Source organism: Phyllobates terribilis, unplaced genomic scaffold, assembly GCF_046119375.1.
Source record: "Phyllobates terribilis strain yellow unplaced genomic scaffold, ASM4611937v1 Scaffold_5__5_contigs__length_657084704, whole genome shotgun sequence".
NCBI classification, from domain to species: domain Eukaryota; kingdom Metazoa; phylum Chordata; class Amphibia; order Anura; family Dendrobatidae; genus Phyllobates; species Phyllobates terribilis.
Window position 1 is genome coordinate 458,779,637 of NW_027362765.1, and position 25,417 is coordinate 458,805,053.

General features: G+C 44.6%; 1 long non-coding RNA gene across 1 annotated transcript in view; it reads right to left on the reverse strand.

Moving 5' to 3' along the window:
- Positions 1–10,643: 10,643 nt before the first annotated feature.
- The window catches only part of LOC141271259 (uncharacterized), a 152,690-nt gene continuing 137,916 nt past the window's right edge, over positions 10,644–25,417 (reverse strand). The window contains exon 4 of the long non-coding RNA XR_012321874.1: positions 10,644–11,765. This is a non-coding gene — a long non-coding RNA (uncharacterized lncRNA). The remainder of the gene's footprint in view (positions 11,766–25,417) is intronic.

Genomic DNA, 25,417 nt, shown 5'->3' on the forward strand with positions numbered 1-25,417 from the left:
ATGTGGAATCCTTCCAGCCTCAGACACCAAAGTCTGGTAAATGAAGTCCTCTTTCTGCCAAGACAGGCTCTCTTTGCCTCTTGTCTCTGGCTTGTGGCTCTCCTCCTGCCACACTTCCTCTTAGGTTACAATGCAACTTTCTGTCCCTGCTCCACTCTGGGACACGTCTCAGTGCTGAGACAGGCTTTCCAGTTCTCCCTAACCCTGCCCTCAGCACCAGCCTTTATAGGGGCAGCCTGCTCCCCCTACTGGCCTGAGAACCTCCCCCTTGCTCTCAGACACAGCTTTATTACACTTGTGGCATCCAGGTAGGGTGACACACCTGCAGTCAACATCACACCGCCCAATTCTTCGCCTGCAGCTGGACGCTTCCTCCTGCTGCATGCCGCCCTGAAGCCCCGCAGGATGAGGGAGCCCTACTGGCCCTCAATGGAACAGGGGGCCCCAGGTACTCCACGCCCACCTGTGGCGCGAATGCAGGCACTAGCCCCCCTACAGACTGCAGGATTGCCGTTCAGATTTTCTCTGGCCCCCAGTCGGGACATCACCAAGGGTAGCCACAACCACTGACTGGATCCTGGCAGGCCGCACCACTGAGGCAGGCCATGACCTTCCCTGCCGACTGCAGGGGAGTTTCCCGACATCTCCTTGGTGCTGGGTTCAACCCCCAGCCAGAACATCACTGGGGGCCACCGCTATGCAGGGCTAGCAGATCACGCTTGAAAAGCCGGCAGCAAGCCTCCCTGCCTGTTATGCGCTTTACAAACTTTGCAAGACTGGCACCAAACCAGCAAAAGGTGCAGCCACAGATGCACTTGGCACAAGCTGCCCAGCTAAGGGAGCCATCGAGGGCCGGGAATACTCTTCACCCAGCTCCCAGTAAATAAAAGGGGAACTTTGGCAGAGCCCGTCCCAGGCCCACTGTCGCCTGGTGATGCAGTAAGTGCATAATCAAGAATCAGGTGAGTACCTATGCAAGAACCCCAGGAAGTGAAACCAGAAGAGAAATGAGAAAAGATAGCAAAACTAATGCTAGCACCACTCACCTCAGCACATAGGAACTGCAATAAACAGCAAAGGACTGAGCAGGGAGTAGGATTAAATAGCCCACCTAATGATCAGGTGTTGAATACCTCCCAATCATCCTCAGACAGTCACTCCCTGCTAGTTTGAACAGCAGAATGGACAACATCCCACCGCTGCATAGTGCCAGACACCGCTGACTCCTGCGTTGCCTGGCAAGCGGAGAAATCAGTGAGACACAGTCCTCACACATCCTACAACACCAGAGAGTGATGCTTCACAAGATTGGGACAGTCTCTGTGCATGCGTCGTAGCTCCGCCTCCAGGGTCAGGACAATGGCGGTGCCTGCGACCGTGTAGCGTAGAACCAGACCTGCTCCATTCCCAAGTGGGAGCACAAAACCACGATTCCTAAAATCACTGACTGCCAGGAGGCCCCACCCTCCATTGCAGGACTTGACCCCCAGCTAGCACATCACTGGGGGTCACAGCTAAACTGGTCCAGGGCCTAGCAGGCCACGAACCAGAAGAAGGCCGCAGAGCGGGAATGTCCACTTCTGGCCCTCTTCCAGCTCCAGAGGGTCCCCAAGGGGGCTCCTGGAGCGTTGTCTGTTCCCTCTCTCTTGCCTTCAGGGGAATAATGCTCCGGTGGCCGTGACCGCCGAGCGCTCACAGCGAGGCTGGAGGGAATCACTGCTACCGCCGGAAGGGATTTGCAGGCCGCATGGAGATGCTCCTGCACTGCCAGGGCCCCATGGACTGCAGTGGCTGCCCACACCAAGTCCAGTAAAGCTGCCAGATCTGCAATCTTGCTGAATCTTTTGTGACCTGCTGCAGTTGGATCCAGGAAGCAAGAGAGGGTAGGGATTCTCCCCTATCCCTTAAGTAGCCCCCTTACAACACTGCCCCCAAAACTCCCCCCACCAATCAAGCTCCCTCCATGTACACCACAAAAATCCCTCTCCTCTTTGTTTCTAAACAAGTTGACCCTTTCTCTCCCACCCTCCAAAATTGTCATGAGGCCTGTCCGCCCTATGGGCTCCCCGGCCTTTGTGTATTTGCTTAATTAATCAGGGACACTATTTCTTGGTTCTTGGGTTGCAAACTGTCAAGCAAAATGTATTTTTGTCCTAGTTTTAAAAATGTTGAAAGGACAGCCAGAGATGTTTTAAATCTCCGCCCCCTGTTCACTTGGAAGGGAACTCTACTCTTGCTTCCCCCAAACAAGGAATTTTTATAACCGCCATAAACCTCAGCAAAGAGCAAGCATATTGGTCTACACTGGATTTCCCCTCCAAAGCCCTATTGTGGAACTGTACAAACTTTTAATGTCGAGTTTAATAATGTACATGACCGTCACAAACACATGGACCACATTTTTGGGATGTTCACCTTTTTCCAGTTATGATGGTGTATCTTTCATAACGGGGAAACCACCAGAAACCTAAGAAATAGGTTCTGAGCTTCTGAACGTCAAAGAAATATCATATTTGATATCAATGTTCGTGAATATTGGTGACGGCAAACATGATGTATCCATCTTGGATGTGGGGCCCCCCCCCCATACCAAGATATGAAAGATGAAGGATTTTTATGTCTTGTGCAGCTGGGTGGGTTCACAAAACCGAGCCCCCGTGTGAGGTGAACAACATGGGTGTATCCTAGTGTTTTGCCTCCTTACTAAAAACCAGAACGTCCATATTGGCTTATTCCAACCTAGGGACGTCAGACGCAAGCACTCCTCGCTGCGTGGAGGAATCACACCTAATTTCCGGGGAGCCGTCCCCCCACAGAATCTGAGACCATCACCTCGTGGCGCAGGTTTTGCTATTATTTACCCCTTTTATTTTAATAACTGTTTTATGCATATATGTAAATTGTCTCTTTTATAATATCTTGTATATCTTTTGTAAACACTGCCAACTTTCGGGAGTAAATTATTATTATTTACCAGCTTCATTCTTCTTGTCCTATGTCGAGCAAACACGTTCCTCACCCGCTAATTCACGTTACCTAACGGGTACCCGATCCACCTGTTAAGAGATCGGTGGTGGCAGCATACGGTGTATTTATGTGATATTGTGGTTGAGGGTGGCTGGATTGAGGTATATATACGTTCCTGGAAGGAACTGGTGGTATATATACGTCCTGTCACATCACGTGCCACAATAGTCGACATAAATGAGAGCACCTGCGCCCTGTTGCTTATCCTCGGTCAGTACCGTGTTTGACCAGCAGGATAAGGGGGCGCCAGAGGGCGGTAAGGTCTGACCAAGTTTTCTTGACACAAACCTTATGGGAATTTAATGGCAGTTATATTTGACAGAGTTTACACCCAGGGTCATAACTTTACAGGGTGCTGGGGTTGTAGTTGCACCTGAGCCTTGGAGCTTAGGAGGGCCCAAAAGTTCCCTTTAGTTCATATGAAAAGACTAACACTCTTAAAGACCAGTGATAGTTGGGGACCCTGTTGGAAATTTTGGCCTTGGGCCCATAAGCTTCATGTTACGCCATTGTTCACATCACATCCAAATTGTTCACTTAGCATAAAAACAAGTGTTACTTGCTAACCAGGAGCATAACTAGAATTCATAGTGTCTCATCGCAAAATGAAGGCCAACGTCATCTAATGACAAAGAAACTGAAGGAGCATGTAGCAATTAATAAAGGTATGAATATGAGCATCATGTATCGGATAACTCACATAATATTACTATAGGCCCAGACTGCCCATCTGCCTTATCGGGCAGATTCCCGGCGGGCAGCAGTACTCAATTACGTAGTGGATGCTGGGGCCATTTTTTCTACCGCTGGTCCTTTAATTTTTCTGTAAAGAGCCATTGTGAGCCATGTGTAAGACAGTGGAGGTGTTGCCCACGTTCTTCTGTTCCTCCTTGAAGACACGTGTATTGTTACATTATGTTTGGATGTGCAATGTGTTTAGCGATGTGCATTCTTAACAGTAGAGTTGTGTTCTGCCCAGTCACAGGTAGTTGATAGGGACAGGTAGAGTTGATGTTTGTGACTAGCCCAGAGTGGGAAAGGTAACGGGACTGAGGAATTTCCTGTCAGGAAGGCAGATAGGGCCTAGTTGCAGCTAGAGCAGACCTTTAGTCTGATTAGTCAGCAGAGCCAAATGAATTGGGTGTTCCTAAAGTGAGCAGAAACCAAGGCAATGGATAGTGCTATTCAGAGTGGAGACAAGGAAAAGTGTTAGAAAGAGTGAGTGATTCTCCAGAGATGAGGTCTGGGGTAGGAAGCCTTGCTGGACGGTATAGAGTTATCTGACAATCAAATGATGGAACAGCGCTGAGAAGGAAAGTGGGACGAAGAGAGATTGCCCCGTGCTGTAGTTCCAAGGCGTCTGCTAGCAGAGAAGTGGCACAAGTAACTCCTCTAAGGGGAAAAGGACGTGGAACTGCTGACTGAAAAATAGGATTCTCGCTTAAGGGTTAGTGGTGCTGTTGTTGGAGACTAGGGAAGCTCCCAAAGTGCTGTGCTGGGTGGTGGGAGAGAGGCTAATGGACAGACAGAAAGGAGCAAGCTCAGGAAGGAACGGAATGTGTGTGAAAATGTCATATGTTCTAAAAGAAACTTCAAAGAAGCTATGCACTGTACATCCTTCTCTCTATGTTATTGTTCAGTAAAAAACAGTTTACTTTTGAGTGGTGGTGTCCCTCATTGAACTTTAAAACATCTGGTCCTGGCCATCGAAAGTCACAGGCATCATGGGGTCTGCAAGGGCGTAGCGCCCCGATAGCTAAAGTCCACACACCCAGCCAGGACCCCCATTTTCATGTAGTGTGCCAGGGAGTGGAAGACGAGTACCTCGCCCACTGTTACCGCTCCGCCTGATGTTACACATGCGCAAGCACGCGCGTGCGGCATTCAGAAGTGAACACTGCCATGGCACACACAAGGCTGCACTAACTCCGACGCAGGCAGGCCAGCATCAGGACATTCTTTGAGGGTGGAGTTACCAAACTGTGCTCTTCTATCTCATGTGAGTCGAATCAGGGCTAGGCACAGTACAACTTCTCCTTTCCTGTTGATGGAGAGGTGGCATTAGACTTGTGTAGAGTGCCAGAGGGTCATAGTCTGGGTGAGCTGCTGCTTCATATCGCCCTGGCACTCTACAGAAAAGTCATGTCCCAGATTAAATGTGCCGTGGTGTGTGGGGTGTGTTGCACTCACTTGTAGGCTACAAGCCTCAGCTGTCTCCATGTCTTCAATTTCAAGAGCCGCCGCACATGAATCAGGGGACACCCAGTTTGTTTCATGACAGAGAAGTTTACTCAACAGACTATTTGCATCATATTGCATCACGTAGTATCGGGCACGATACTTTCTGTTTCTTGTTTCTATGGGGTAGTACACTTCCAGATTTTCCTTCCATTCTACCAGGCTATCCCTGTTTTCACTGATCCTGTCAGTCCCAGGGATCCCCAGCCCAGTCCCACAGTACATCTGAGATCCGTTACTTTTCCCACCCACGATCTTCCTCTGCGTGGAAGGGGTTAAGTGCTCATCATAGCACCAGGATTGAGCCTCGAGCTCCAGACGTTACAGGAGTATATTCGCCCAGGGAATTCTAGTAAGGCCTCATACTGCCTGGGTCATGCATTTCACCTTGATGAAAGAGCTGTGCCAAGACTGCTTTATTGTCCCAGTCCAGTTGGGACAAAAGAAAGATACAATATTCTTGCACCTAAATGGGACCCCACAAACTCTGGGGGCACATAGCAGCTACTGTGTATGGCTATAGTTTCTAACCTAGTTGCTGAATGCCATACATCTGCCTTTCACTCATAGGAAATACATGTATTGACCACAGAATCTTTATTTTTTGCAAAATGCCCTTCTTTTGGTAGGAGTTGTTAGTTAGGTTTTCCAATACAGTTGATAAAAAAGTATGTAGCGCCCCGAGGGTTCGGTTGCTAGAGGTGTGATATTCCACTCCCGGGTAAGGATGGAGTATGGACCAGGGCTCAGTTAGCTGCATGCATCACACACCCCATTTCCGGGGGACAGCTCAATGGTGCTCCCATTTATACAGTAATGCAGGCACGACAGACCATGTCCCTGGCTGGAGTGGGGAGGGGGGAGGAAAACCCAGTGATGTAGGAGCAGAAGGGGACAGTTTCTGAGCATAGGTAGGAGCTCATTGGGTGCTGGTCACCTGAGCTCACACTCAGAGGGGAGGTATAAAAGGTGGGCACCATCTTAGGACAGGGGTCAGTCAAGTCAGTTCAGAGTGAGAGGAGAAGACAGGGAGTGGAGGCTCTGTAGAAGCTCTGCTCAAAGGCAGGCCTAGGGTGAAGGCCGGAGCCTGGGAGGAGAAGGAGAAGAAGGAACAGGAAAGGAGAAGAAGTGACAGAGAAACAGAAGGGCTCAGAAACAAGAAGGCAGAGGGGACCCTAAGGACCAACGTGAAATCGGGTGATGGGTCAGGCAAGAAAAGGGTACCGGATCCCAAGTTGGTGGAGGCAAATAATCCTCAGCCAAGAACCGGAGGTCGTGATCATCACTTGGTGCGACCCCCTGCTAAACCTTGCTAGGAAGGCACCATATAGGATAGCGGGAAACGGGGCTCACGTTTACCCCCATAGATCCGCGGCAGCTGGACAGAAGCTTGGTCACTGGTGGGGCACGAGCTAGAGGAAGGATAGAGGGGAGTCCTGTGCCATACTCCTGAATTGCCTGGGGGTTGACCGAGCCCCTCACCTGGTGGACGCAGCACGGCTTGGGCAGTCACTACCTGTACAGAAGTGGCTTGGAGTATACGAACTGTGAGTAAAAGACCCTGGACTGCAACACGTTGTCTTTGTGCTTCTTACTTCGCCAGCACTAACGGTACTGGGACTCCCTGCACCATCACCCCCACCATCTACCCCTCGCTGCCCTGAGGCTACACTCCTCCCGTGGGGAGTCGTACTATTCCCTGCTGCACCCACAACACCAGCCTCAGCGGTCTGCACTGCAGCGGCGGTTAGCCCTGACCGCAATCCACGGGTGGCGTAGTCGGACATTGCAAAGCACATAGTAGACTACCACTGGTCTGACCACCCTGAGCCACGGGACCGGGTCGCCACTACTACTCCCAACATTGCCCTGAAGCCCGGTCCCGAGTGCCCCACGGCCCAGGGGGCGAGTCAAGTACACCAATGCATATCACCCAAAATGGCAAGCTTTGGTTACAGCTGTGGCCATTCTTGTGACACTAATGACCAATGTTTGGTAGAACCAAAACATTCTGTGAATGTATACCACATTTGTACATTTGGAATTAGTAGTATGGCTGTATAGGTATTTGTCCCCGAATAAAAAATTATACCTTTTTGTAGAGTTCTGATGTGCTTTGAGAAAGTCAGGAGAAATCTAGTACAGAAGCAATATGCAAATCACTCTGGAAGTGCACTGGGGGGATGTTTTTGGGTCTGCTTTTCCAAATGCATCGACGCATCCTCAATGCACTTCTGGCCTGATCAGCATACGGCTTGTATGCTAGTTTCCTCATGATGGACACATCTAATCAGTACAAAAAAGGTATCATTTATGTTGGGGGACAAGTGACTACACTGCAATACCAATACTTCTATATGAAACATATGCTGACTGCTACTAGTATTTATAATCAAATATTATTCAAATAATTGTTGTTTGCATTTGATCCACTCTTGAGTTTTGTGGATTTTTCAGATGCATACCACTCAGATGTATGCCAAAGTGACACCCACCTAGCATACAATCGATCTGTAGACGTCTACTGACTTGTCGGTCATCCATCAGGAGATTTTTGCTAGTTTTGTTTTTGTTAGCAGTCCTCTGCTCCGGCAAGTAGTTGGGAGGGGGCCTGAACAGAAGACCCCCCTGTATGACGTCCATATGCCCTATAATTTATTTTTCATTTGGGAGGGTAACGCTCTATAAAAGCTTGTTTAGGTTCTGTAGAGACTAACTCGGGGTAACCTGTGTGTCAAGTGCTTTCAATAGTTAAGACTCATCAATCAACCCCGGTTACAATATTTTGAAGGTTCTCCTGTAACATATTTTTATTACGCTTTGTAACATAATAATATAAAGCAGTTCATTTTTATTATGAGTGAGATCATGCTTCAGTAGACTTTCTGGCTCCCGCTATGTATAAAATAAACGAAAAACAGTTTCATTCCTGCTGCCACTTTAAAATGTGCCAAAGGACGCTGGGATATGTTGAACCCATGTGTGGTTGGAATACCTGTCCTGCACAGGATCAGCAAGGTCATTTCTGAAAGCTAACAACCCGTTTGCTGTACAAAGACGCCCTATTCTCATTTTGCATAGAGAAGTGACAGGTATTATGTGTGTGATATATTAGGCACCTCAAATTGATTTTTTGCTGTTTTGTTTAATCTTCTGTACAGGACTTACTTTTGAAAGATCTGCAAGGCGTTACTCCAGAAGTGTTGATGGAGAAATAAGTAATGAGCAAAAAACTTAATCTACTATAAAAAGATGTTTTGTAAAGAGGCATTGCTTTTTTTTCTCCAATGGTGAGTGCTATAGAGGTGAAAGAGGAGAAAGCTTTAATTTCCTATAGACCTGGACTTTGAGCAGTTCATTTTCTTTGTGTTAAATTAAAATTAACATTCCTTTTTCTTTCTCACCCCTTCTCTCTTTTTCTTTTTCAGGTAGGTGAAGTTTGCAATAAGAATTGTGTTTTTTGTCTATATTCAAGTCTATCGATATTGGACCTGTGTCGTACCACCAATAGTATACCGTCAGGCCACACGGCTGTTATGGGGCCCATGAGCTCAGGGGGTCCCGGTGCCAGCATTGTGGCTATGTGGTGAGCCATTATGCCATTTGTAGGGCTATGTCGTGCGCCATTATAATATTTGGGGGGCTATGTGGGGGGCCATTATACTGTTTGGAGGGCTAGTGGGGGCCATTATACTTTATGCAAACAATTATACAGTGTGGACGTTTGTGTGGGGTCCATTACACTGTGTGGAGGCCATTATGCTCTTTGGAGGGCTGGTGGGGGCCATTTTACAGTGTGAAGGGTTGGGGCCATCATACTGTGTAGAGAGTTGTGTTGGGGTCACAGTTGGGGCATCATACTGTGTTGGGGTCACCACACTTTGTCAAGGGGGGAGGAAGGGTTACAGTAGGGTCATTATACTCTGTGTGTGTAGGGTACTGTGAAGAAATTTACTATGGTGCCACCTTACTGTGTTTGATGGGCACTTTTCTTGGCATCATACTTAATGAGGGCAATTAAAAGGGAATCTACTTGCTACAATAGGAATGTGAACTGAGGTCTAAGATGGTAGACATGCAAGAAATAGGAGCATGTTCACACTAGCAAAAAGAAGCAAAACCTACAAAAGACAAAAATATATCTCATACCCTACCATCATTATATATAAATGTAAAGCAAAGTTGCATAATAAATATAGGGTACACTACTTAGTGAACTATTTTTGATCAAAAAAAGTATACAAGCCGCCCCATATTATATGCATTACTTCAACTTTGATATACAGTAAGGTTTTTAATATAGGCAGTATAGGTACCGTCCCAATTTAGGGTCACCTTGCCGCTGGTGGGACGGCTTGTATACTTTTTTTGATCAAAAATAGTTCACTAAGTACCCTATATTTATTATGCAACTTTGCTTTACATTTATATATAATGATGGTAGGGTATGAGATATATTTTTGTCTTTTGTAGGTTTTGCTACAATAGGAGAAGCATTACTTTGTAAGGACTGCAAAGTAGTCAGATAAGCTCTTCTATGATCCAGCCGAATATTTTTTTTTGGAGGTGTGGGGGGACCCAATTAAAATTTCTGTTATGTGGCCCTATAATTTCTATACATGCCCCTGTATTGGGCTGTATTGAGAAATAATACAAAAAAAATAGTAAAAAAGGTTTAACTTTGCATAATGAAAAGGTAAAATCCTTTATAAAATATTTTGTTTTAGTTCCTCACAGTTTGTAAGATTTATTGCAATCGGTGAATGGAAACAATTATTGTTCACACTTAGAGGCTAAAATCTTGTTCTTATTACATCCTACTGACAAAATGTACATGCACTAGAAATGAGCAAATCTTTTGAAATTTGACACTGACGGCTTTGGAGAACTTTGCCAGGAAAATTGATTTGCAGCAATTTAATTCAATGAGAATCGAAAATATTCCAAAGACTCCAATTGCCCTAAAAAGGCATGTATGTCACTCTGACTCTCCTATCTCTCTCACTCTCAATGAAACCTGTATTATTCTCTTTTCCGCACACTAATCTTCTACTTCGCTATTCTGTCACGCACCATTCGTAGTTTCTTCAGTGTTCTGTAGTTTTCCTCCTTATTTACAGTATATGCCTAAGCTATGAGCTGTGATGTCCTCTCACTATCCAGATTTACCACATCTTCAGTTGTTTCTGAGCTAGTGGAGGGATACTACTTTTTATAATGTCTCCCATAGACGGTACAGTATATAGTATAGTTCGTCTTTCTGTATATCACACAGAGAGAAGCTGTAATGCAGGTGCCGGAATGCAACACACAGAGACACAAAGCGAGGATAGTCAGAGAAGAATATAAACAGTTTATATACAGATATGACAGGTATTCTGAACAAGGGAATGGCAACAGGGGTAATGAACGGTAATTTGAAATATTAATAAAATGCAAAGTCTCTCAAGGTAGTGCGGTGCACCCAATCATGGGAGTCACCACGTCAGTTCTTTAACTCTGTATATGGCCCTAGTGGGGGTCACCGGTTATTCCCACTAGGCCAAAAGTCTTTTCTGGACAAAGTCAATTAAATCATGTTTAGCTTCTACCGCCCCAACCGTTCCCCTCCCAACCTGAGTACCTAAACCCAACTGGCCCTGGTACTGTGAGTGAACATTAGAAGTGACGGCCCTGTTCACGTATGCAGCTCCTCTGCTTTCACTGGCGTGACCTTCCTGGCGCAGCCGTCTCCCAACTCCTCTCTTCCTGACCGTTGGAGGCAGTCTCTCAAGCCATGGATAGGGGGGTCCAGACCTCGTCTGTGGGCGGGCAACGTCGGGTTCCGCAAACTCACTCAGCACCGCAAGCAGGTTCCGACTCTCCTCAGTAGGCACAGCACTCGGGGCACATCTGTGAGGGATCCGGAGCTCATCGACCCATGTCCGGCTGTGGCACCTTGCAGGCCTCTGGCTTAGGCCTGCCACGCGTGGCTTCTCAGCATGTAGGGAGCCCGTCTGCTCCTCTCTGCTGCTTGGCGCCAAAACCACCCCATCCTTGGCGCGCTGGCCTCTTATACCCAGGAACTCCTTCCTGGAAGTCACCTGACTGGATCCAGAGTCTATATCTGCTCCCCCTTCAACTTCCCTTGCACATCTTGGTTCCACTTGACTGTGTCGGACCAGCAGATGGCAATCTCTCTCCATCTTTGAAGCATCCTGTAAGAATTCTCTTAAAGGCTTTCTTGCCGCTATTACAAAGCAGCAGCATGGAAGACATTATACATCATCACTGAGCTGTGTTCTTTGAATCCAGCACAAAAAATGTCTTCCATACAGCCTGCTTGTCTCTCTGCCTGTTTTCTCACTGTGCGGAGTGCTCCTCAGTCCTCTTCTCCTCCGCTCTCTGTAACCTGATACTTCAGTGAACAGGCAGCTGGTTTTGCTTTGACTAAGGCAGATTTGAGTTATTTTTCAAAGTAAATGAGTTCAGGGGCAAGGGAGGAAATTCAGTGGTTATAACTGGAGAAGAAAACACATTTTTGTGATAAGATATTTTACAAGGTTTCTTATGTTTGCTTGTACCAATGATTTATGCAAAGTTTGTTGAAACAACATCTTAAAGTGACCCTCCAGCTAAGACTGTAAATTTGACATCACTATCACTTGGCATAATTGGAACAACAAAGAAAATTCTTATAATCTGTTTGGCCCAAATAGATATGAGCAATTAGCTAATAGAGACATTTGATCAAGTATTTGGAAATATGAATTTCCAAGCACCATTTAATTTTTGAAAATTTGAAGGGAATTAAATTGTGGTTAAGTCAAAGCTGTTTTCCTAATACTTTTCTAGTATGCCAAGTCTAATCTAAAATTAAGTGCAATAATCTATACTCTGAGGACTTACATCTTTTAGAAACAGTTCATATATCTTATGTTTACTATAAAGTGAGTTATATCAGCTTGAATTGTTGCCACGAGTTTATAGGCGGACACATGCAAATGAAAACCATGGACACTCAGTGAGAATAGCCGGGTTGGCCTCTATGCAACGAAACATGAGCAGATTCATTAGTTATATCCAATCCATCACATCACAGAGGAGAGAGCTTTATTTATAGTTCTCATGTATAATGTTAACTATAATGACTTTGATAAAAACAATAAAAACTGTTTATTTTACATATTTCCATTCTTCCTATTGTATGCCTGGAAGAAATAAGCATTTGCAGCTCCAAGACAAGACTTGCCAGCAATTGTACAGAATCGCTGGAGCAGCCAACAAAGGCTAAATATGTTCTTCCAGCTCAGTGCAATTGAAGTATTTATGAAGGGGGGCTTCATATATAACTATGAGCTGCCAGGCTGCATACCATTAGAAGGATGAAGTCATACAGTACAGTGTATGGAGGATGTTAGAGATAGGAAGCCACAAAAAGCAGAAGAGATTTGCCAAATGGACCATTCTGTTCTAGCCTTTTTCATGCGGGTTTCTTGCAAGTTCCTGTCTGATATCACAATGTGTAAATCCTTTTGGAAAATGTGTCTATTAAAACGTGGTTCCTTTTATGTAACATATACATTTTTATGTTGAGTTACCCATTTCTTTGGTGCATGTATTCATTGACTGACAAGGATTGTCACCAGTATATCGATTGAGAAGGGCTGTCACCAGTATATATAAATTCTTCATTTAATTTTTTTATTTTGTAACTTAATACATATATGTGTTTTTGAGAAAGCTTGGTATCACAAATTAGGATATTCATATGGTCGGGGATTCCTTGCTTTTGGGCTATTAAAGTCATTGAAGTTTTCCAACTTTTTGGGATATTCATATGTTTGAGCTTGTAGCATTTTTGGAGAAATCCAAATAATGGGGTTGTCCAGCTTTTGGAGCTATCATATGTTGGGGTTGTCCTGCTTTTGGAGTACTCATATGTTGTGGTTGTCCAGCCTCTGAAGTAGATATATGGTGGGTTGTCCTGAATTTGGAGAAGTCATATGTTGAAGTTGTTCTCTTTTGTAGTAGTCATATGTTAAGGTTGTCCTGCTTTTCAAGTAGCCATTTGTTGGGGATGTCCAGCTTTTGGAGAAGATAAATGGTGGGTTTTTCTTGCTTTTGGAGTAGTCATATGTTGGTGTTGTCCTGCTTTTGGAGTAGTCATATGTTGGTATTGTCCTGTTTTTGGAGTAGTCATATGTTGGTGTTGTCCTGCTTTTGGAGTAGTCATATGTTCGTGTTGTCCTGCTTTTGGAGTAGTCATATGTTGGTGTTGCCCTGCTTTTGTTGTAGTCATATGTTGGGGGTTGTCCTGCTTCTGGAGTAGTCATATGTTGGTGTTGCCCTGCTTTTGTTGTAGTCATATGTTGGGGGTTGTCCTGCTTTTGGAGTAGTCATATGTTGGTGTTGCCCTGCTTTTGTTGTAGTCATATGTTGGGGGTTGTCCTGCTTTTGGAGTAGACATTTGGTGGGGGTTCTCCTGCTTTTGGAGTAGTCATATGTTGGTGTTGTCCTGCTTTTGGAGTAGTCATATGTTGGTGTTGTCCTGTTTTTGGAGTAGTCATATGTTGGTGTTGTCCTGCTTTTGGAGTAGTCATATGTTGGCGTTGTCCTGCTTTTGGAGTAGTCATATGTTGGTGTTGTCCTGCTTTTGGAGTAGTCATATGTTGGTGTTGTCCTGCTTTTGGAGTAGTCATATGTTGGGGTTGTCCTGTTTTTGGAGTAGTCATATGTTGGGGGTTGTCCTGCTTTTGCTGTAGATGTTAGAACCCTCCTGTTTGTTTTTTCCATCTTGTGTTTTGCGGTCACGTGACCACCTGGCTTTATATTCCAGCTCCGCCCTTCTGGCTGTGCTGGACTTCAGTGTTGTTGACTGTTTTTCTAGTCAGGTGCTTCGGTGCCTATCTCTGTCAGTTCGCTTGGTCCTTCTGGGACCTCTAGTACCTTTTTGTCTGTTTGTCTTTTTGTGTTATGCAACAACTTCTCTGTTTAGGAGGTGTCCCATTTTTGTTCCAGTACTTAGTTCTTTTAGGGACCCCTCCACTTATGCTATAGGTCTTCGTTCAGACTATACGAGGACTAAGGCGGGTCTGTTCGCTAGGAACAGGCAGCCGGCTACATCATAGGGATTCAGCTTAGTCTTACTATGACAGCTTTCCCCTATCTTTCCTTAGCACATGTTGCAGATCATAACAGTAGACATATGTTGGGGGTCGCCCTGCTTTTGTTGTAGCCATATGTTGGGGGTTGTCCTGCTTTTGGAGTAGACATATGTTGGGGGTTCTCCTGCTTTTGGAGTAGTCATATGTTGGTGTTGTCCTGCTTTTGGAGTAGTCATATGTTGGTGTGGTCCTGCTTTTGGGGTAGTCATACGTTAGTGTTGTCCTGCTTTTGGGGTAGTCATATGTTGGTGTTGTCCTGCTTTTGGAGTAGTCATATGTTGGTGTTGTCTTGCTTTTTGAGTAGTCATATGTTGGTGTTGTCTTGTTTTTGGAGTAGTCATATGTTGGGGGTTGTCCTGCTTTTGTTGTAGACATATGTTGGGGGTTGTCCTGCTTTAGGAGTAGACATATGTTGGGGGTTCTCCTGCTTTTGGAGTAGTCATATGTTGGTGTTGTCCTGCTTTTGGAGTAGTCATATGTTGGTGTTGTCCTGCTTTTGGGGTAGTCATATGTTGGTGTTGTCCTGGTTTTGGAGTAGTCATATGTTGGTGTTGTCCTGTTATTGAAGTAGTCATATGTTGGTGATGTCCTGCTTTTGGAGTAGTCATATGTTGGTGTTGTCCTGCTTTTGGAGTAGTCATATGTTGGTGTTGTCCTGTTTTTGGAGTAGTCATATGTTGGTGTTGTCCTGCTTCTGGAGTAGTCATATGTTGGTGTTGTCCTGCTTTTGGAGTAGTCATATGTTGGTGTTGTCCTGCTTTTGGAACAGTCATATGTTGGTGTTGTCCTGTTTTTGGAGTGGTCATATGTTGGTGTTGTCTTGCTTTTGGAGTAGTCATATGTTGATGTTGCCCTGCTTTTGTTGTAGTCATATGTTGGTGTTGCCTGGCATTTGTTGTAGTCATATGTTGGGGGTTGTCCTGCTTTTGGAGTAGACATATGTTGGGGGTTCTCCTGCTTTTGGAATAGTCATATGTTGGTGTTGTTCTGCTTTTGGAGTAGTCATATGTTGGTGTTGTCCTGCTTTTGGAGTAGTCATATGTTGGTGTTGTCCTGCTTTTGGAGTAGTCATATGTTGGTGTTGTCCTGCTTTTGGAGTAGTCATATGTTGGGGTTGTCCTGTTTTTGGAGTAGTCATATGTTGGGGGTTGTCCTGCTTTTGCTGTAGATGTTAGAACCCTCCTGTTTGTTTTTTCCATCTTGTGTTTTGCGGTCACGTGACCACCTGCCTTTATATTCCAGCTCCACCCTTCTGGCTGTGCTGGACGTCAGTGTTGTTGACTGTTTTTCTAGTCAGGTGCTTCGGTGCCTATCTCTGTCAGTTCACTTAGTCCTTCTGGGACCTCTAGTACCTTTTTTCCTGTTTGTCTTTTTGTGTTCTGCAACAACTTCTCTGTTTAGGAGGTGTCCCATTTTTGTTCCAGTACTTAGTTCTTTTAGGGACCCCTCCCCTTATGCTATAGGTCTTCGTTCAGACTAGCCGAGGACTAAGGCGGGTCTGTTCGCTAGGAACAGGCAGCCGGCTACATTGTAGGGATTCAGCTTAGTCTTACTTTAGGGATAGCTTTCCCCTATCTTTCCTTAGTACATGTTGCAGATCATAACAGTAGACATATGTTGGGGGTTGCCCTGCTTTTGTTGTAGTCATATGTTGAGGGTTGTCCTGCTTTTGGAGTAGACATATGTTGGGGGTTCTCCTGCTTTTGGAGTAGTCATATGTTGGTGTTGTCCTGCTTTTGGAGTAGTCATATGTTGGTGTTGTCCTGCTTTTGGAGTAGTCATATGTTGGTGTTGTCCTGTTTTTGGAGTAGTCATATGTTGGGTTTGTCCTGCTTTTGTTGTAGACATATGTTGGGGGTTGCCCTGCTTTTGTTGTAGTCATATGTTGGGGGTTGTCCTGCTTTTGGAGCAGACATATGTTGGGGGTTCTCCTGCTTTTGGAGTAGTCATATGTTGGTGTTGTCCTGCTTTTGGAGTAGTCATATGTTGGTGTTGTCCTGCTTTTGGGGTAGTCATATGCTGGTGTTGTCCTGCTTTTGGAGTAGTCATATGTTGGTGTTGTCCTGCTTTTGGAGTAGTCATATCTTGGTGTTGTCTTGTTTTTGGAGTAGTCATATGTTGGGGGTTGTCCTGCTTTTGTTGTAGACATATGTTGGGGGTTGTCCTGCTTTAGGAGTAGACATATATTGGGGGTTCTCCTGCTTTTGGAGTAGTCATATGTTCGTGTTGTCCTGCTTTTGGAGTAGTCATATGTTGGTGTTGTCCTGCTTTTAGAGTAGTCATATGTTGGTGTTGTCCTGCTTTTGGAGTAGTCATATGTTGGTGTTGTCCTGTTTTTGGAGTAGTGATATGCTGGTGTTGTCCTGCTTTTGGAGTAGTCATATGTTGGTGTTGTCCTGCTTTTGGAGCAGTCATTTTTTAGCGTTGCATTGCTTTTAGAATAGTCATTTGTTGGGGTTGTCCTGCTTTTGCTGAAGTCATATGTTGGGGTTGTTCTTCTTTTGGAGTCGTCATATGTTGGGGCTTTAAAGGTTTTGGGATAATTCATATAATTCAGGTTGTTTAGCTCTTCGAATATTTATACTGTATAATTTGTGTTTCCTGGTTTTAGATATTTATTGTTCTGCTAATAAAGTTGGAGACCTTGGAATATATAAACTTGATTATAGATAGTATTGTGTAGCATTGTATGTGCTATCCAGTTGAATTACTGAAATTACTAAGTATTATGTACGGAATAATCCCTAGATACGCACTCTGGTTTCACGTTGGACTGTCTAACCTCTCTCTATCCTTTTAATCTGCCTAATCTCTTGGACTCTGATTTGGCTATTGCTGAATATGTATTACTGTATCCTCCGGTCAGTAGCTACTACACAGATTGGGCTCCTGTGGCAAAGACCAGATTACTATATGGAGTTAAAGGATGAAAAACAGAAAAACTCTTAGAGTCTGCTAAGAATATTGCCTAGTGTCAAGCCTGATAGTGAAAGCCCTTTTTGAATTATTACAACTATTTTCATTTTCTCCACTAAAACTAGTTGAGAAAGAAACTTTGAAAACCTCTGTATGGAATCGGAGACCCAGCGTTGACCCATAGATTCCTTTGGTTGCCATATTTCAGAATTATAGAACACAGGTCCACAAAATGTCCATTTTCATAAAGTCTTATAGTAAGCCAGTAAAGCTTTGTAAATCCTATTATCTAGCTCACTCCTTTCAGACTTTTCTAGACATCCACCATGATGATGTTAGAGATTTGTACAGAAGACTCTGTTCCATCTTCCATGCATTTAAAAAAAAAAGTTGTGATCTATATAATAGAGCTGCAAAGGTTAAGCAGAGTCCTTTTGTTTTCTTCATGTTTAATAAACGTTCTCTGGACTACCTGTATTCATTTTTGGCCAATGAATTTGCTGAGTAAGTTTTTGGAAGATCTCATCTGCCCTTGGTGCTGAAAAGGACTACAAATCCGGGAACATGAAAAATAAAACTCGCTGTGCCAAGTTCAGCAAAAGAGCTTTTTGTGAAATGATTAAAATAAAACAAGAGCGTTGTTTCAACACTAAGGAATTTCAACGTTTCTTTCTCTTCTAAAAGTTAAGCTTCAAGAGCACACGCTAAATCCTGTGTTATAAGCGGACGACCACTAAATCTGCTCTGGATTTTATATAAACTTATATTAACTCTTGTGCTTCCAAAGTCATTCTGTGTGATTGTTAAACTTATAAATGAAATACCCCATGTGAGGTCCTTCATATCATATTTTGAATATGTATCAGCCAGTGACAAAATATACCTATCTGTTCTCCCCATTGAAACCAGCAGAGACGAGCTGGTATCCGAGTGTTGAGAGAACGTTGCTGGATGAATTTGCATCCGATTGACCACTTTCTAAGTTCTATGAACACTTCAAGTCTATGTGCACATGGAGTTTTTGAAGAGGTTTTGGAGCAGAAACTGAACAAAACTCTCCAAATCCTCCTCCAAATCCCACAATTCTTCAAAACTTTGGGTGTGATGCATCAAAGATTTCACGCCAGATTTGAAAAGTTGCAAAATTTAGAAGCAACTCTTCACGCTAGTTCTCCCAGCTCCACCAAAATGGGTGGCATTGTTTCCTATGCCACAAATCTTACTCCAGCAGGGACTGGAATAGGATTTGTGGCAAGGTGCACACAGAGGTCCTAATTCATTAAGAGGAGCATCTGACTCCGGCATGAACAACGTCTTGACGAATCGGGCCTTTTGAGTTTCTGCTAAGTGGCTATATGCACAGTTGCCTACATAATACTAGCACACAAATGAGTCTGTGTCATGCTCCTGTGACTCTGTCTTAAATCTGTGAATCTCTACTATTGAGACCATGAGAATATTAACCCCTTTACGATGTGGTACGCAATAGTACGCACCACGTCATAACCCCCCAGTTCAGCGCAGGCTCCGGTGCTGAGCCTGCACTAAACCGGGCACATGTCAGCTGATTTATACAGTTGAAATGTGCCCACCGCTGTTAACTAGTTAAATGCCGTTGTCAATCTCTGACAGTGGCATTTAACAGTGCCGCGCCGGAAGCGTTTCACTTACCCCGCCTATCGGTGACCCCGTCACATAATTGCGGGTCACCACGATCACTTTATCAGAGGATGGCGTTAGACTAGCACAAGTCACTTTTCAAACCCCCATATTGTGAGATTAATTACAAACTATTTTGGCTGGGTATAATTGATTAATACATTTGTGCTCCGTGATGCGGTGATTCCTATGAATTACAAGTCATCGGATATGTAGCGCCCCGAGGGTTTGGCCGCTACAGGGGTATTGCACCTCAGACCAGAGGTGTGATATTCCACTCCCAGGTAAGGATGGAGTGTGGACCAGGACTCGGTAGGCTGCATACACCACACACACCCCATTTCCGAGGGACAGCTCAACAGTGCTCCCACTAGACAGAAGTGCAGGCACGACCGACTATGTCCCTGCCTGGAGTGGGGAGGGGGGTGGAACACCCAGTGCTGTAGGGGCAGATAGGGGTTGGTTCCTGAGCGTAGGAAGGAGCCCATTGGTTGCTGGTCACCTGGGCTCATGGTCAGAGGGAGGTATAAAAGGTGGGCACCATCTTAGATCTTGGTTCGTTCAGTCAGAGGAGAAGACCGGGAGTGGAGGCTCTGTAGGAGCTCCACTCAGGAGCGGGCCTAGAGAGAGGCCGGAGAAGAGAGTGAGAGGAGGCGAAAGGGAGCTGTGATTAAGTCTCATCCCAGCTCCACGAGAAAGGAACAGAAAGGAACAGAGAAAGAGAGGAAGAGACAGAGAAACAGAAGGGCTCAGGAACAAGAAGGTGGAAGGGACCCTAAGAACCCACGAGAATCCAGGGTGAAGGGTCAGGCAGATTAAGGGTACCGGATCCCAAGTTGGTGGAGGAGAAACTACCCTCAGCCAAAGACCGGTCGTCGTGATCATCTATTGGTGCGACACCTCATCAAACCTGCTAGGAAGGCACCATATAGGACAGCGGAGGACGGGTCCCACGTTTAACCGCACAAGTCCGCGGCAGCTGGACAAAAGTGGGTCACTGGTGAGGCAGGCCAGAGAAAGGATTAAAGGGGGTCCTGTGCCATGCTCCTGAACTGCCTGGGAGTTGACCGAGCCCCACACCTGGTGGACGCAGCACGGCTCGGGCGGTCACTGCTGACAGAAGTGACCCGGAACAAATGAACTGTGAGTAAAGACCCTGGACTGTAACTTGTTGTCTGTGTGCTCCTTCGCGCCTCCAGCACTACCGGTACTGGGACTCTCACCACCATCACTCCCAACATCCACTACACTGCCCTGGGGCCGCACTCTTCCCGTGGGGAGTCACACCATTCCAGCTGCATTCATCATCAGCCCCAGCGGACTGCCTTGCAGCGGCGGTATCTAATGACCGCAAATCCACGGGTGGCGTAGTCGGACATAATCTGAAGCACGTAGCAGACTACCATTGGTCTGACCACCCTGAGTCGCGGGACCGGGCCGCCACTACTACGCCCAGCGTCTCCCTATCGCCCGGATCCGCGTGCCCCACGGCCCAGGGGGCGAGTCAGCTTGACAAGGTAAAGTAACATTGGGTAAGCCTAAAGATAAGGAAATTAGTAAATTATTATTTTAAAATGTGGACAAACTAACAATTCACCTTTTCTACAAGCATACATGTATTCGCTGGCACAGGTTTACAAAATTTACACTGCTTTTTTTTTATATGCCAAGCTATTATTTTTTTCACTTTCTTTTCACCACCTCTGAACTAAGCCTTGCAATACATTCCATCTGTAATTCTTAAAGGCTGTGTAAACTCTTAAAAAAAGGAACATCTTAATACAATATATTGCCGGATTTAGTTTACTTAGTTCCAGAAAGTAGAATATCGTTAACTACATGTAGACCAGTTCTTTACCGTATTGTCTATTGTTTCTCTAAAAGAGTTATTCTTATCAGTAAAGTGTATCCTCTATTGTCAAGGATTTATTCACAAATTTCACAGCCTGGGAAGGTCACGCAGAACCACCTGCTGTGATCTTTGTAGCGAAGAGCTCTCTGCTGTCCCTATCGTCCAGAAAATTACACGATTGGCAGACGATCAACAGAGGAGGCAGTAGGCTGTTTGCACTAATAGGCAAAAAGAAAAAAAGAGAGGGGTCGCTCACTGGTCTATTCGGGTGCTCTGAAGAAAAGAGTAATCTCAATTGCAAAAAGAACTTCGGCACTCCATACATGAAAATATAAGAAATATTGTATCTAGACTAATGTCACTTTGAAAAATGAAGGTTTTTTGCGCATAATTTGGCCAATTTATTTGTGCCCATCAACCACGACAAGGTCACCTTCGTATGATGGGAAACTACGCTACGCTACCACTGGATATGCCACTCTTGGGCTGTAAGCCTGTATGGACAATATGTCTTTGCTTGGGCTTTTAACCTACAATGTATGGGCTGGTAGAGCTAGTTAAAACCACCTGTGACTGAATGGGAGGGACACATGGTCAGAAAAAAGGCTGTCAAACTTCTAATAGTGTGAACACGTACCTGCTGCAATGCTCCAGGAGCGGGATCCCAAAAATGATTAATAGAAAAAAAGAGAGGGGTTGCTCACTGGTCTATTCGGGTGCTCTGAAGAAAAGAGTAATCTCAATTGCAAAAAGAACTTCGGCACTCCATACATGAAAATATAAGAAATATTGTATCTAGACTAATGTCACTTTGAAAAATGAAGGTTTTTTGCGCATAATTTGGCCAATTTATTTGTGCCCATCAACCACGACAAGGTCACCTTCGTATGATGGGAAACTACGCTACGCTACCACTGGATATGCCACTCTTGGGCTGTAAGCCTGTATGGACAATATGTCTTTGCCTGGGCTTTTAACCTACAATGTATGGGCTGGTAGAGCTAGTTAAAACCACCTGTGACTGAATGGGAGGGACACATGGTCAGAAAAAAGGCTGTCAAACTAATAATAGTGTGAACACGTACCTGCTGCAATGCTCCAGGAGCAGGATCCCAAAAATGATTAATACAATATATTGCCGGATTTAATTTACTTAGTTCCAGATTAATTAATCATTTTTGGGATCCCGCTCCTGGAGCATTGCAGCAGGTACGTGTTCACACTATTAGAAGTTTGACAGCCTTTTTTCTGACCATGTGTCCCTCCCATTCAGTCACAGGTGTGTTTTAACTAGCTCTACCAGCCCATACATTGTAGGTTAAAAGCCCAAGCAAAGACATATTGTCCATACAGGCTTACAGCCCAAGAGTGGCATATCCAGTGGTAGCGTAGCGTAGTTTCCCATAATACGAAGGTGACCTTGTCATGGTTGATGGGCACAAATAAATTGGCCAAATTATGCGCAAAAAACCTTCATTTTTCAAAGTGACATTAGTCTAGATACAATATTTCTTATATTTTCATGTATGGAGTGCCGAAGTTCTTTATGCAATTGAGATTACTCTTTTCTTCAGAGCACCCGAATAGACCAGTGAGCAACCCCTCTCTTTTTTTCTATTAATCATTTTTGGGATCCCGCTCCTGGAGCATTGCAGCAGGTACGTGTTCACACTATTAGAAGTTTGACAGCCTTTTTTCTGACCATGTGTCCCTCCCATTCAGTCACAGGTGGTTTTAACTAGCTCTACCAGCCCATACATTGTAGGTTAAAAGCCCAAGCAAAGACATATTGTCCATACAGGCTTACAGCCCAAGAGTGGCATATCCAGTGGTAGCGTAGCGTAGTTTCCCATCATACGAAGGTGACCTTGTCATGGTTGATGGGCACACATAAATTGGCCAAATTATGCGCAAAAAACCTTCATTTTTCAAAGTGACATTAGTCTAGATACAATATTTCTTATATTTTCATGTATGGAGTGCCGAAGTTCTTTTTGCAAATGCACTAATAGGCAAGTTATCAGAAAACTAACAGTGAGCGTACCGTATATACACCTCTGGATTCCAACACATGGAATAGGTACAGATGCTTCTCACAAAATTAGAATATCATCAAAAAGTTAATTTATTTCAGTTCTTCAATACAAAAAGTGAAACTCATATATTATATAGAGTCATTACAAACAGAACGATCTATTTCAAGTGTTTATTTCTGTTAATGTTGATGATTATGGCTTGCAGCCAATGAAAACACAAAAGTCATTATCTCAGTAAATTAGAATAATTAGAAAAAAACACACCTGCAAAGGCTTCCAAAGCGTTGAAAAAGGTTCTTTAGTCGGTTTCGGAAGGCTCCGCAATCATGGGGAAGAATGCTGACTTGACAAATGTCCAGAAGGCAGTCATTGACACACTCCACAAGGAGGTTAAGCCACAAAAGGTCATTGCTAAAGAAGCTGGCTGTTCACAGAGTGCTGTATCCAAGCATATTAATGGAAAGTTGAGTGAAAGAAAAAAGTGTGGTAGAAAAAGGTGCACAACAACCGGGTTAACCGCAGCCTTGAAAGGATTGTTAAGAAAAGGCCATTAAAAAATTTGGGGGAGATTTACAAGAAGTGGACTGCTGCTGGAGTCATTGCTTCAAGAGCCACCACACACAGACATATCCAGGACATGGGCTACAAGTGTCTCATTCCTTGTGTCTAGCCACTCATGACCAATAGACAATGCCAGAAGTGTCTTACCTGGGCCAAGGACTGTTGCTCAGTGGTACAAGGTGTTGTTTTCAGATGAAAGTAAATTTTGCATTTTATTTGGAAATCAAGGTCCCAGAGTCTGGAGGAAGAGTGGAAAAGTCACAATCCAAGATGCTTGAGGTCTACTGTGAAGTTTCCACAATCAGTGATGGTTTGGGAAGCCATGCCATCTGCTGGTGTAGGTCCACTGTGTTTTATCTGTTAGAACCCACCTGTTTGTTTTTTTTCCATCTTGTGTTTTGTCGTCACGTGAAAATCTGCCTTTATATTCCAGCTCCGCCCTTTTGGCTGTGCTGGACTTCAGTGTTTGACTGTTTCTCGAGCCAGGTGCTTCGGTGCCTTTCTCTGTCAGTTCGCTTGGTCCTTCTGGGAACTCTAGTACCTTTTAGTCAGTTTGTCTTTTTGTGTTCTGCAACAACTTCTCTGTTTAGGAGATATCCCATTTTTGTCCCAGTCCTTAGTTCTTTTAGGGACCCCTCCCCTTATGCTATAGGTCTTCGTTCAGACTAGCCGAGGACTAAGGCGGGTCTGTTCGCTAGGAACAGGCAGCCCGCTACATCGTAGGGATTCTGCTTAGTCTTACTGTAGGGACAGCTTTCCCCTATCTTTCCTTAGTACTTGTGGCAGATCATAACAGTAAGTCCAGCCCAAAAAACTAAAAGGAAAGAAATTTGGGGATCAGTATGGTTTCCATCCAGGATTTGGCTCAACGCTTGCAGGGATTGTCTCTGGAGGTGGCCGAGCTCCAGCAACACGTGAGTAGTTGTTCTGGAATGGATTTTGTGGAACCCATGGTAGGACTACCTGATGTTTTTTATGGCAAACATCAAGTTTTTTTTTTCCTTTAAAAATGCTTGTTTGTTATATTTTCGTGTGAGACCAAGGTCCTCTGGAAATGAATCACAGCGCGTTGGTTTTATTATGTCACTTTTGCGCAATGAATCACAGGGGTGGGCCTTTTCTCTCCAACCTAATGATCCATGCTTAGGGTCTGTAGAAGAATTTTTTTCTACTATGGGTCTATTATATGACGATCCTGATAGAATCTCATCTGCTGAGGCAGAACTCAGGCGTTTGAATCAGGGGTCAGGTGATGTTGAAAATTAATGCACACACTTCAGAAGATAGGCTTCAGAAGTCTTATGGAATGATCCAGCTCTGAAATGTTTATTTCTTGCTGGTCTGAGTGAAAGGGTTAAGGATCTGCTAATTGCATTCCCTGCACCTGAGACTCTGCAGGATGCCATGCAATTAGCTGTTCGTGTGGACAGGAGGCTGAGGTTCAGGCTGAATGAGGTAAAGACTCCTGTAATGTCAGGTCCTAGTCCCCAGAAAATCTGCTCAGATGGCGGAGAACCGATGGAGGTTGGGGCTATGTCACTCCGCTCTCAGGAAAGAGACCGGAGGTTCGCTGAGGGATTGTATCTTTATTGTGGTAAAGCTGATCATTTGATTAAGTATTGTGAGCTTCGTTTAAGTAAAGAAAAAAAAAAGGTCAGATACGCCCGTATTCCTTGTTTACGTTCTACAGGAGTATTTCTTTCTGGGAGTACTACTTTGCAGGGAGATTTGATTGAATTTCAGGTATTTGTGGATTGTGGTTCAACACTTAATGTGATTGATAAAGGGTTTTTGGAAAAACTTAACTTGAAATCCAAACCTTTGTCATCACCTATTTCTGTGATTGCAATTATTAACAGTCTCTTGAAATGTATTACTCACAAGGTTGCTGCATTTCCCCTCACCATCAATGGAGTTCACCAAGAAATTTTGGACTTGGTGGTTTTAGATAATTTACCCTCTCCGGTTGTTCTAGGATTTCC